Here is a 14,636-nt window from a genome sequence, read left to right as displayed (position 1 = left end):
ACTTGCCTTGGGGTTCTCTTTAAAGGTATTACCTGAATCAACGTTTGTTGGCTTGATGTCTGCATTTCTAACACTAACACTGGACCATACTTCACTTGAGACACATCTTGAGATTCTTTAACCAATTAACCTTCCTGGACATAAAAGTTACGTCCAGGAGGCCATGTGCGCTCCCGCGCGCTCCCGTAGCCGATCGCGCGCGTGCACGCGCACTCCCGGCCCGCGGTTCGTTAGACAGGCAATCATATAAAAATAATCATATATTTACATTTAAAAATGACAATTTACATCCCACCCTCCAAAACATACCCACATGAAATGTTTAATAAAAAAACACGTAAATATTTACCTAAGGGTCTAAACTGTTTAAATATCAATGTAAAGATGAAATATTTCTATTTTTTTTTTAAATTATAAGCTTGTAAATAGGGATGGATGCAAAACAGAAAAAAATGCACTTTTATTTCCAAATAAAATATTGTCGCCATACATTGTGATAGGGACATAATTTAAACGGTGTAATAACTGGGACAAATACAATACGTGGGTTTTAATTATGGAGGCATGTATTATTTTAAAACTATAATGGCCGAAAACTGAGAAGTAATGAATTTTTTCAGTTTTTTTCCTCATTCTTCCTGTTAAAATGCATTTACAGTAAAGTGGCCCTTAGCAAAATGTACCACCCAAAGAAAGCCTAATTGGTGGTGGAAGAAACAAGATATAGATCAGTTCATTGTGATAAGTAGGGATAAAGTTATAGGCTAATGAATGGGAGGTGAAAATTGCTCGGATGCATAAAGTGAAAACGACTGAATGCGAAGTGGTTAAAGGACTTCTGAAGTGAGAGGGATATGGAGGCTGCTATATTTATTTCCTTTTAAACAATACCAGTTGCCTGGCAGTCTGGCAGATCTCTTTGGCTGCAGTAGTGTCTGAATCACACACCTGTAACAAGCATGCGGCTAATCCAGTCAGACTTCAGTAAGAGCACCTGATCTGCATGCTTGTTCAGAGTCTATGACTAAAGGCATTAGATGCAGAGGTTCAGCAGAACAGCCAGGCAATGTGCATTGTTTAAAAGGAAATAAATATGGCAGTCACCATATCCCTCTTGAGGTGTTCTTTAATGCCAGTTCCCAATCCCTCTATCCCCTGTAAGTCAAAGTACAAAGAAGTATATTTACTTCCCCTTCCTCTATCCATAGGGCAGAAAGAACAGGCTGCCAAGTAGCTTGTTGCACAGCAGATCTTATCTTTCCAAATGATCACAAATGATCTCTCCAGTTTAGCTTAAGGTGCCCTTTAAGATCACTCGACTTAGTTGTAATCGGATTAAAATTGGTGCCACCAAGAGCATGCCCGATCGACGATGCAACTGAATATGGGCCAAAATTGGTCACATGTGTCGATCAGACATGCTGGAAAACCTCTGATGTTTTATCGTGTACACCCCCCCCCACCCGTGTATTCTGTATTTGGGCCCCACGTGACTACCAGCATATAACACGTGCTGTAATGCCAGCAACCATGTGGGGGCACAAATACGGAAATACAGTGGGTTGCAAAATTATTCGGCCCCCTTGAAGTTTTCCACATTTTGGCATATTACTGCCACAAACATGAATCAATTTTATTGGAATTCCACATGAAAGACCAACACAAAGTGGTGTACACATGAGAAGTGGACCGAAAATCATACATGATTCCAAACATTTTTTTTACAAATAAATAACTGCAAAGTGGTGTGTGCATAATTATTCGGCCCCCTTTGATCTGAGTGCAGTCAGTTGTCTATAGACATTGCCTGATGAGTGCTAATGACTAAATAGAGTGCACCTGTGTGTAATCTAATGTCAGTACAAATACAGCTGCTCCTTGAAGGCCTCAGAGGTTGTCTAAGAGAATATTGGGAGCAACAACACCGTGAAGTCCGAAGAACACACACGACAGGTCAGGAATAAAGTGATTGAGAAATTTAAAGCAGGCTCAGGCTACAAAAAGATTTCCAAAGCCTTGAACATCACACAGAGCACTGTTCAAGCGATCATTCAGAAATGGAAGGAGTACAACTGTAAACCTACCAAGACAAGGCCATCCACCTAAACTCATAGGCCGAACAAGGAGAGCGCTGATCAGAAATGCAGTCAAGAGGCCCATGGAGACTCTGGACGAGCTGCAGAGATCTACAGCTCAGGTGGGACACTCTGTCCATAGGACAACTATTAGTCATGCACTGTACAAAGTTGGCCTTTATGGAAGACTGGCAAGAAGAAAGGCATTGTTAACAGAAAGCATAAGAAGTCCAGTTTGCAGTTTGCCACAAGCTATGTGGGGGACACAGCAACCATGTGGAAGAATGGTCAGATGAGACCAAAATGGAACTTTTTGGCCAAAATGCAAAACGCTATGTGTGGCGGATAACTAACACTGCACATCACTCTGAACACACCATCCCCACTGTCAAATATGGTGGTGGCAGCATCATGCTCGGGGGGTGCATCTCTTCAGCAGGGACAGGGAAGCTGGTCAGAGTTGATGGGAAGATGGATGGAGCCAAATACAGGGCAAACTTGGAAGAAAACCTCTTGGAGACTGCAAAAGACTTGAGACTGGGGCGGAGGTTCACCTTCCAGCAGGACAACGACCCTAAACATAAAGCCAGGGCAACAATGGAATGGTTTAAAACAAAACATATCTATGTGTTAGAATGGCCCAGTCAAAGTCCAGATCTAAATCCAATCGAGAATCTGTGGCAAGATCTGAAAACTGCTGTTCACAAACGCTGTCCATCTAATCTGACTGAGCTGGAGCTGTTTTGCAAAGAAGAATGGGCAAGTATTTCAGTCTCTAGATGTGAAAAGCTGGTAGAGACATACCCTAAAAGACTGGCAGCTGTAATTGTAGCAAAAGGTGGTTCTACAAAGTATTGACTCAGGGGGCCGAATAATTACGCACACCCCACTTTGCAGTTATTGATTTGTAAAAAATGTTTGGAATGATGTATGATTTTCAATCCACTTCTCACATGTACACCCCTTTGTATTGGTCTTTCACGTGGAATTCCAATAAAATTGATGCATGTTTGTGGCAGTAATGTGACAAAATGAGGAAAACTTCAAGGGGGCTGAATACTTTTGCAACCCACTGTACCAAGATGGCAGCGGGTAAAGTATAACTGCACAGGCAAGGGGGGGCACACATAAAACATTAGGGGGACAGCGGCAGGGGGCAGTGTGGCGGCGTTTCAAGGCTGATTCCCACAAGACTTCATGCAGAAATCAGTTAGGAATGGGCCTGCGGTTTATGGTGGCCAACAGATCTCTCTCCAACCAGATTCGATCAGAGTGAGATCTGTCTCTTGGTCATTTGGCTGCCAAAATCACTGGATGTAAAGGTACCTTTAGTTTGAGATCTGTGCAGGGAGTGAATATTTGCCTTGACTTGTTAAATAAGTACACATGCAATATAAAAAATTTCTCTATTTTTATTTGCTGCAAATATTTACACATGGATGTCTTTTTATTTATCTTATGATTGATATTTTTGTGCTCAAGCAGCGTAGATGTATTTCTGCAACAATAGATGAACTGTGAAAACAATTATGCTTCACAGATTTTTCAGTTTTATAATTTTTTTGCGGTTTTGGCTAAGCTTGTGGTTAACATTATATCACAAAACATTATTAACAATTCTTTAGCTTAATAAATAACGCACAGAGCGCACCATCCATGTTCTGTATGAACTCTTATTTCTCTTAAGCTACATCTGCTAAGCATATGTGGATTGTCCCCATTTTCTGCCACAGGTGTATTGAGAATGGAGGATTCTGGGTACTGGCAAGCAGAGAAGAACATTTTGTCCTGCACATTGTCTTTTGACGGGAACTTAAGAAACCAGATTAATTGAGAAAAAAAATATGATACAAGGTTGACTATGTATGTTGCAAAGACTTATTTTTTTTCACCAAGCTTCATTGCTGAGGCTTTTGCTGTTCTACCGCTATAAAGATAGATCATGAACATCCACTCACCCAGCACCCTATGCCCCTCAGTCCTCTCTCCCAGCTCAGCTTTCTCATTAGCCCTTACTATCTCCTCACCCTCACTCTCACCCAGATTCTCAATATGGCCCTCTGTCTTCCCCCCCGGCACCCTCAATATGCACCTCTGTGCTTCCTACTCACCCCCAGCATCTGCAATTGCCCCTTCTCCCCATCCCTACCTTGGAGGCACTTTTTCCAGTACACTCAGTAGTTATTACCTTCTCTGACTTCCTCTATAGCTCTATATGATAATTGTGTGGGAGGGAGTTCTGGGCTATGTGGCGAGGAAATGGGGAGCAGAGATGGGGGGGGGGGGGGGGGGCAGCTCAAAATTCCACATCAAGGCCCAGAGGTCTGTAGCTACACCACTGTGTGTGTAATTATGCAAAGCATGAGAGTGAGAGGAGGTAGCATATAGCAATATATGCCTTGCATAATTACACGCTTGGAGGTGCCCTGAGTAGGTGAAAGAAGCAGAGCTTCCGCAGCGCCTGACACCGGAATATATGGCGGGGGGGGGGGGGCGCAGGACACAGCACCCCTGAGAAGTACGACGGCATCTATTTTGAGGAACACTGTATTAAAGAAATATGATAGAAAACTGTAGTAGGCAGTGATGAATGAATGCCAATGTGGTAGACGCATTACCAACTTATGCATTTTTTTTTTACTTTGTTGGCATATGCCATAGGCGCACCATAATGAATTCAGTATGAACTAATAGAGAACCTGAACTGAAAATATAAAGTCAAAATAAACCATACACAGGTCATACTTACCTCATGTGTAGTCTATTCCTCAATCTCTTTCTCCTCTCCTGCGTCCCATTTGTCCACTGTGATCAATGGAATTCTTGGTCCTCCATTTTAAAAATGGCCATTAAAACAATGGGACCCAAAAGTCCGATCCTCAATGTTATCACCAATCAACCTCCTGAAATTGATCTGTGAATCTTAATATTATCACCAATAACCTACTCAACTTGATCTATGGATATTGGATCGCTCCTGCAAATTAAGTGTGTATACCACTTTAAATTGCTTAAATATAATGGGAGTGCAGGGCGCTCAACAAAAATTATAATACAATCAAATGTCCCTTTTGCATGTTATCCACAATAGATCTCCTTGAGGGATGCACAAACTATTAAATATGAAACTAGAAAAAGTCTCTTAAAACGTCCTTCAATACACTTGACGATGTCTCCACTCGTTCCACAGCTTTCATACATTAAATAGTAACGGTTTACGCTCACCGGAGTGTGTAGCTGATCAAATGAAAATCAGCAATCTGCACCTTTGGCTTTGCCAGTTAAGTCAGACACCTGCCGCTTGTGTCTCCTTCAATCTTCAGACTCCATACGTGTAAAAATAAATTGGATGGCAATAGTGTGATACTGCTTCACCTAAGTACACAGACTAACACCTGTGCTCCCCGGTGTTACTACAAACACCCAGTGATCCACCACCTAGTAGTAAACCAAGCCTCTCACCAGATCCTATTGCTAATCCAGTACAGATCAGCAGGCAGCGCTTGCTATACACATCACGATTCTTTCTTCCAGTAACACAGTTCCTATGACTCAAACAGGCTTAGCATAGTGTAATTCTGTCTTTATTAAAAATAGTTAAAAGGTAGTGCACTTACAAATTGTCACTTTCTATGTGCATGTATAAAAGATCTTTCCCTGGCTTCTCAGGAAAAGATCTTTTATATATGCGCATAGAAAGTGACAATTTGTAATCTATTTAATGTATGAAAGCTGTGGAACTAAAAGAAATAAAGAAAAGCTCAAAACTACCCCATGAGGAGATGGGCTAGGCCAAAAACTATTCACTAGAGTTTTAGAGCCATCAGGTCAATATTTCCTACTGTAAGTGACAGCTACATTGGAAAAGCAGTACGGTAATTTACGGTGCATTTTATTTTAGGATAAATGTGCTATCTCATATGTATACTGTATGTACAGTATTTTTGTTTTCATAGTGGTCTTTTAAATGTTTTGTAATTGATTTTTCAAATGTAAGAAATTCCCTTCCCCTAATCCCATGCGGCACGTTTGTCCTGTTTCCAGAAGAAACACTTTGCTCTTTTTGCATTTTAGGCCAGTTGCAAGAAAAATAAAGGAACATTTAACTGCCCATCTTGACCCACTTCCAGATTAATTAGGATTCCATGATTCTGAGAGCATTGTTTGGCGTAGGGCTATCGGAGCACTTCTGGCACTAACTCATATGCAGCCGGACTTACTTTGCTTAACCCTGTTTTTACTAGAACACTCTTAAAGAGAACCTGTACTGAGTAAAAATATTTAAAATAAACACATGAGGTAACTTCAAATGAACATTACATAGTTACCTTGCCATCAGTTCCTTTCAGAAGCTCACCATTTTCTTCTTATAACAATCCGTTCCAGTTCTGACAATATTTTGTCAGATCTGAAATATATCAGTTGCTGTCAGTAAAATATCAGTTGCTGTCAGTTATAGCTGAGAGGAAAACTGATGTACCAGGTAATATCCATGTTTCCCTATGGCTCAAGTGGGCGATGTTACAGTTTACCTGTGTGCTGGCCAGAAAGCTGTTATGGGTAATGGCTATTTTCAAAATGGAGGACAGAAAATTCCCTTGATCACAGTGAACAAACAGGACGCGGGACAGGAGAAAGACACTGAGGAGTAGACTACATGGAAGGTAAGTATGACTTGTGTATGCTTATTTTGACTTTTAATTTTCAGTTCAGGTTTTCTTTAAGGTATTTATCAGTTAATAGTTCATTCTTTACCTTGTTTATAATAGACAGAGCTATATGGAGATTGCTGTTGCTTTTCACTGCGGACTGGAAAATCATATACAGATATAAAGTGAGTGGTTTTGCATGTTTTCTGTGATATGTTATTTTCCAGCTGTGTATGTGCTGTGGGCCTCATAGGAGCTGTTAATCTTACCAAAACACAGTTGAGGTTCAAGTTATTGCTGATACAAATGTTTATTTTCCTACAACCCTTCCATGGAAAATGAATGTTAAAAAATAAAATAATAATTATTATTGAGTATTTATATAGCGCTGACATCTTCTGTAGTGATGTACAGAGTATATTGTCTTGTCACTTAACTGTCTCTCAGAGGAGCTCACAATCTAATCCCTACCATAGTCATATGTCTATGTATGTATCGTGTAGTGTATGCATCATAGATTAGGGCCAATTTTTAGGGGGAAGCTGTAACAATCAGTGTAAGCGTTAATCAGATCTCTGTTTATATGGTGATCTGCAGTATCACCAATAATACAGATGCTATACCTGATTATGTGGTGATCTGCAGAATCACCAATAATGCAAGTATAGATACAAGACGTGATAGCAAATGTGCAGGAAGTGCTTGGTGCAACAGTAGGTACTGGTAGATTTAGCTTATACCTCACCAGAGGAGCTGGTGGGCACTATCAGTACACCGGGTACCTCACCAGTGACGAGGGCTCACTGGTGAGTAGAGAGGTCAGACAAATCGAGTTGGCAACAGACAGGCAGATACGGTACAAAATCAGGAGGCAGAGAAGAAACGGTTAACAGGCAGAGTCAGCAGCAAGTTCAGATGGGCAAAGGTACAGAATCACTGAGAGGAAGAATAGTCAGGAAGAGCCACATTCAATAATACTAACTATAGATAGATGTATATCGCTAACACTGCGTATACATCTATCATCAGCAGGAACCTGACTAGGTCTGAGTGCTAACACGAAGCATTCGCAACAGCAGACAAGTTGTGAATGACTCCTCAGCTCTTTTGAAGCTGAGGAGTCCCTGAGGCACGGCCCCCGCCGCCCAGCCAATCAGGAGCGGCCAGCGCCTCCAGTGACGTCAGCCGACCCTTGGGTCAGCTGATGCCTCTCTTCCCGGAATAAAGGTTGTGCGCGCGCACGCCCTATTGTGATCTTGTGAGCTGCAGACAAAACCGTCCTCGGCGTGCTAGACGCCCGAGGCACGGGAGCCGAGGCAGGCAGGGGAAGAGAGGCAGCCACGGTGGTAGAGCTATCCACCGCGACTGCTAGTTCATTATTTGTTACAGAAGCCAATTAACTTATCTATATGTTTTGAAATGTGAAACCAGAGTGCCCAGGGAAAACACGCAGATAGTGCCCTGGATGAGAATTAAACCAAGGACCCAACGCTGCAAGGTCAGAGGATAACCACTACGCCACCACGCTGCCCATAAATGTTTACACCTGACTGGTGGAGCCAAGGAAATAACTAAAGTGACTATACATACTGCACACTTGATTGTCTGGTAATCATTACAACATTACAACATTGATTGTTAGCCACAAACGATACATTTAGGGCCCTTTTCCACTAGCAATCGCTAGCGTTCACGCTGAACGCTAGCGATTGCTGAATCGCAATTACCGGCGATTCCCCGACGTTCGCGGCCGCGATTTTGCTATGCTATGCATTGCATAGCAAAATCGCGGCAAATATCGCTCCGCCGCGCGTTCGCGTTCCTGGCAAAAACGAATCGCGCTAGTGGAAATGACCTACCGCGATTCCTATGTTAAAAAGCAAACCGTAGCGATTGTAAAATCGCTAGTGGTTTGCGTTTTTGCGATTCAGTTTGCGCTGGTGGAAAAGGGCCCTTAGACTGTTTTTTAGACTGTTTTTTTTTTTTTACATCTTTTTAGTCTTAACCTACGCCTAGTTTAGCCTACATAAATAAACTGTTCAAAATGATTATTCTGTATATTGACCATGTTATGACACAGTTGTTTGTAGGATTGCATGAATATTGTACAGTATGATTGTAAAATGCGTGGTCTTCGTGGGTACTTTGTGCAAACCCGATTTTAGGCTCCAATGTGAAGAAAAGTAGGGATAGTTCGGCACTCGTTTGCACGAAAAAAGGTTAATATATTTGCACTTGAATTTTTTGACCAAATATGCTTTTGTCTGCATTACAACAGAGTAACCAAGCAGCTCAGGGTGACCCAAACTACTAGGAATGTATAGGGGGATAAAAGAGACCTAAAAGCCCTCCTACTAATAAGCAATGCTTGGTGTGATTTGCCTTCTTAAAACAGAAGGAAATTTGCAATAATTCCGCTATAAGTGAACATTTGTGGTTACCCACAATGCACTACTACTGAATATGCAAATTATCTCTTTTCGCCTCTGCAAGCAAAGCTCGCATCCAGAACCGTTGGTGTATGTTATAAACTGTTCTTATCACCTTTTTCCGGCACCAGCAACTCATCAGCACGAGTTGCACACACGACTCATCACAGCAAGCAGGAGATAGACTTTCTCAGGCTTCTTCAATATTCACGTTATTTATTCAGGAAACAGAAATACAGATAGATACAGTTCATCATATCCTAGCCACGCCAATCTTCATGTTGCGTTACAAGCTTCTTGATTAAACTTCCTGCTGAAGTCAATCAGGTACCTTCTTTCTAAACTACGTTACACTAGACTACCTATGTACAGCATACATCATATCAGATTACATATAGAATGAAAATACTTAGAGGTTCCAGTCAACATTAAAGTAGGAAGCATAGCAGGAATCAGAGAGAGACACTCCCTCTGTCCGCCCGTCCCGCATCTTTAATAGGGGATAGGAAAGAGTTAAATATGACATCATCTTCGCCACGACTATTGGCTTAGCCCCCTTGTGGTGTCATAATACACACCTACTCGATTAATATTCAATGTCACCTTTCCTTTACTTACTGGAATTTGGTATTTTGGTAAACACGGCCTATGTTTACTGTTCCTGTGGTGTACGTGTTGAGGTCAGAGTAGGCCGGTGGCCTTCTTTTAGGAACATGTTCTCAGTATCTGCGCTACACGCAGACCCTGAGATGCCTCTGCCTGCATCACAAGAACTCTATTTATTTTAAAGGCATACACTGCGGACAAGCCTTTTACATAAAACTCAGGCCAAGTAACTGAGGCCTACTTAAATTCTAACAATCCCCCCTAAAATGGCTTGATCCGCAGATCCCAGCTCTTAACCCCACAGTACCTGGTTTTGTTTCTTTATGTTTCACTTTTCGATGTTCGTGCTCACACAACTTCTCTGCTCTAGGCGGTTATCCCTGGGAGAGAGGGCAAGACCTCTTGGTCTTCCTGTAACCAGGCTCTCTGGGGATGCCCTACTTCTAAGTCCCTCTATACCACATGCTCAGCATTTGCGTCACTTGCGTATCACTCACAAACTTGCATGACCACAGAAAAGTGAAACTCGTTTGTCTGTTACACAACGGAGCCGTGCCAGGTGCCTTATAAAAGAGCGCCTTTATACAATCAGCTCCATCACAGGTACTTCTACACCTATACCCGTAACCCTGTATATCCCTTAATTTAAAAATATTGGTTCATGAGATTGTTTATGAGGCACCAATCTCTGGACCAGGTTAATTTGTTTTACGTAATTTTAACACACAACCTCACCTGGATAATGATGCCTAAAGTTGTCATCCCTATTCAGACGACCAGTGGGTGTAGGAAGAACTTTTGAACTGCAGAGGCCCAGTCCGAGTGTCCCTGGAACATCACCGGAAACCTTTTCCACCAGGTCAGACTGGAACTCACCTGCTTATTTTGGTGTTCTACCTCGTTAAGCTCACCTGGATCATGGTGAAATCTTACCTCTAACTTAGTGTACTGTTTGTTTAACCTTTGTAACAAAGTGTGGTCGTCTTGGCTCAAACCCTGTTCCCCTTTGTCCCATGTCGTGTTCTCTTTCAGGAGGGGAACTTCCCGTGAAACTTTGAACTTTAGAGTTCTCTTAACCATTTGAGAAATAACGTCATCAAACCTGGATGACTGGATCCATATGGGATCTCCGCTCACCCAATATGTTCCCCTTGACAGATCCCCCTTATCGGAACAATTATGAAAATGTACCTTGAATGTGTCCTTAGACATGATGCTAAAAAAACAAACCTTTCCTTCAGCCACCGGAACTATCGGTTTGGCTTCAGGGTGGATCTTTTGAATGGTAGCCTCGCATTCTGTGTTATTGAGCCCGTAGGCTTCTTCACTAAATTTGACTTGCGCCGGCAAACACAGGTACCTCTGGGAGAATTGCCCGCATGAGGACAACTCTACTCGTTTCACCTCCCCGTCTAGCACCAAAAAAGGTTGACCTCTCAGGTCATGGTGTAAGACATGTGTTGAGGTGGGAACTAAGGAAGTGGCGGTGCCTAAAGGAATGTTGCACCGTTTCCATTTGTTCACCCAAACATCTTGAAGCTTCCATGCAAAAGATCCTTCTCCAGAAAAATTGATATACCTCCCCTTGTCCAATCTCAGTTGTACAGGATCTTTAAGCATCTCCCTGACAAAATATGTCCCCAACTGTCCTAATTGGACCTCTTCCCCCCTTATGTCCTGAGGCACAATATGTACCTGAGGTCGGGAAGACTGTACTCTGTGCAATCTTTCAATTAAGAGTACCTCTTCACTTACCCAACTAGCATGAGGATAAGCGGCTGCATATGGACTGTGTAATATTTTGCCCCTTGTGGTGACCCGTTTAGTGTGAATGGAGTTCCCTGTGTTGGCTTTCCCTCCCCTGGGACCGCTCTCCCCACCCTCTTTGTCACCTGGAAATGTGGCTTGATTTCGATTTTTACTTCTTGTTTCGAGAACCACCAACCCTCAGCTTTCCAGCCTTTACATGTGTATAGTTGTTTCAGAGGCACTCTCTGTTGGTAGTTCCAGAGTGTGATGTTGTCCCCTGCGTCTCTCTGGTAGGAGAATTGACGCCTCCTGCTCGTTCCTCTCCAATCTGGAACCATCTCACTCTGGATAACCAAGACAAGGTACCCCTGAATCACACACTCCACCTTTTGCATGTACCCTTTGTACTGCAATGTACCTTTTAACAAAACTTTGGATCAGTGCATCGATTCTGGGAGTGTGACATTCAATAGCAGATTTACACTGCCATTCAATTCATACTGCCCGCACCTCTGACCCTTCAGACCTGTCACCCACCTTGTGCCATGAAATTTGTTTTCACCTGGCACAAGTGCTCTTTTCCTCCATCCCTGCATGGTCCATCTGTGCCAAGCAGAGGGAGGTGTGAAAGGATTAGTGCCTTTGTCACCAAACATTAACATGCTTGGGCCTTGTGTTCTCATTAACCCCTTATTATACATGAGAATGTCCTCTCTTCGTTCTCTTAGGACGAAATGGCAACCTAGGATCACCATCAGCACGGTACTCTTCATTAAAAAAGCACCTCCTTGGGAAAGAAAAACATTAGCAATTTGCACTATGCTTTGCTCAGTCAGGTTTTTTAGTCGTTTTCCGATCTCAGGAATCTCGTGTTTTAGTCTCTTTCCAATTTAAGGAATCTCGTTTTTTAGTCTCTTTCCAATTTCAGGAATCTCGTTTTTTAGTCTCTTTCCAATTTCAGGAATCTCGCTGTTCTCCAAACTCAGATTGGCATCTGGAACCTTTCGCTTATCCGACTGACATCTCCATCTTTGTTGCCAGCACTGCAGCTGTCTCGAGTCCATATTGCCAAACTCCTGAAATCTAAATACAAACAAATCAATTCTTATTAATGATTTGGGATTCGCCCTGCGGCTTGTACTCTGTACACTTTAAATTGATCAATATATACCGTAATTGATCTCGTTGCTTTATGGTTCTCATGAACTCTGTTTACTCTTTTTGGTAGATTGGAGTTAAACTTCTCTCTCCTACCTAAGTACTAAAGTACTATCCTCAGTACTTACCTATGTAAAATATGCTCCCGCGGACTTCACCTTTGGAAGCTCTCACCTCATTGCAAGCTCCCTCCACATCCCCCCCTATCTGTACATGCGCGGCCGTCGCATGCACAGATCACAGATGCCACACACCTGTTGTTGCTTTGCAGGTGAGCCTGCAATGCTCTTACTCATTATCGCATTTACTAACCTACAACTTCATCGCGATACCAGCTCTGCTAGAAGTCCTGTGTGTTGTACCCTCTGCCCAATGTTTGCCGTGCTACTACCCCCATACTACAAAAAAAACGGCTGCCTCCCTGTAGGAAGGAGCACTCTGCACTTAAACTACACAGGGTGCAGGGCTAAGCATTCCAGCATCAAATGCCTGCATGCAGATCCCTGAATGCCCACTTGGTAGGTAGTCGTCTGGCAAACCTGTACTGATATACTGTCACTCTGTAAATGGCAATTCTTTCATTTGTATAATTGCCCCATGAACTGCGATCAGTTCTTGTTCTTTGTGCTACACTTGGTAGGAGCTGGAAAAAACATATTTGACCAATCAGTGGACGAGAAAAACGCACAAAAAACAGCCCCAGCCCAGCATAGACCTCTTAGTCAAACTCTGGACCTGTCCACGACAAAAAACGGAAAAAAACATCACCGCTCTGCAGCCACGGCGACGGATACCTGGATTGGTCAACTCCCTTTTTTCCAACTCCGGCACCCCCTGATGCACTGTCCCCCCTTTACTCTATCGGGAACTCATGCTGCACCACCCGTTAAGGTGCCTCACTTAAAGGAATAATCCCATAACCACTCACTACAGATACTTTCCTGATCTGCGCTGCTACGTGTCTCCCTGCACCTAGCTGGGAAACACTTCCTATCCGTGACCATGCTAGTCTTACAGTAATAGCTTGGTGCACGTATTCTGGCATTCCTTTCCATGGACCCAGGGAAAGGCTCTGGGGAAATACTTCACGATCCGAGATACTCAGTAGAATGTCTCTGTATTTCTACCCCCCTTCCTTTCAGCTGCTCTCCCCGGAGCCGCGAGCACATCCTGATGTGACGTGGATCCCCCCAGCCCCTCCTCCCCCCCTGCCATGACGTGTGGGGGCCATGACTCTCCCCACTGCCACCATTTTGAGTCCTGGACTGCCAGCTAAGATGGCTGCTCCCATAGCAACCTCTCAATCCTATAAACATTAGGAGAAAAAACAACCTCAAACAGAACAAAGATTTTATGCATAATCGCACATAGCATCGATACACAGTGCAGAAAATCAGCATTCCGCTACATACACTCTTGGATGCCTGCAAAAACCTAAGAAAAAAAACCCCCGTCACAGCTGTAATCCTAAATGCTATCAGACCTAATGATCCCCAGTGACGTACGACTTTTTCACAACCCAGCCATCCGCTTAACCCAGACATAGCTCAGAACTACTAAAACGTGCTGTGAACATTTCACAAGAGGAAAGAACATGCTGACCGAAAAAAAACGCCAGAGTACAGTGGCACCTCACCCATTATCTCAGCTGTAGCTATGAACTGTTTCCCACCTTAAAAGCGACCCAGAGACGTGGGCTGTGCATTCCTGTCTACCCAGCTCACCGAAAAAAAAGAAAAAAAAAACATACTGCCAACAGTTAACACATGCTTTAAACCCTACACACTTCTAAACCTTACAGCTTACAACTGTCTCTCACTCGCTTTCCTCTCTCCTTCTCTTCCCTCTACTACCCGAAAGCAACTCCCCTCTACTGCGGGGCGCTCTACGCTAGACTGCAGCATCGCTGGCATCACTCCAAGCTGTCCTCACCCCTACGCAGACAGCTTCTCTGAGAAAGCGAGAAAGAA

General features: G+C 43.2%; 1 protein-coding gene across 10 annotated transcripts in view; it reads left to right on the top strand.

Moving 5' to 3' along the window:
• The window catches only part of LOC137541444 (dickkopf-related protein 3-like), a 219,941-nt gene that overhangs the window by 29,804 nt on the left and 175,501 nt on the right, over positions 1 to 14,636 (top strand). For 5 of the 10 annotated variants that reach the window (XM_068262745.1, XM_068262740.1, XM_068262742.1 and 2 more), the window contains exon 2: positions 6,845 to 6,909. The exons of the other annotated variants lie outside the window; for them this stretch is intronic. The gene's annotated coding sequence lies outside the window, so the exon portion shown is untranslated. The remainder of the gene's footprint in view (positions 1 to 6,844; positions 6,910 to 14,636) is intronic. 10 annotated transcript variants of the gene reach the window in all.

This window comes from Hyperolius riggenbachi, chromosome 12, assembly GCF_040937935.1.
Source record: "Hyperolius riggenbachi isolate aHypRig1 chromosome 12, aHypRig1.pri, whole genome shotgun sequence".
NCBI lineage: Eukaryota > Metazoa > Chordata > Amphibia > Anura > Hyperoliidae > Hyperolius > Hyperolius riggenbachi.
This window is presented reverse-complemented; position numbering and strand designations above follow the sequence as displayed.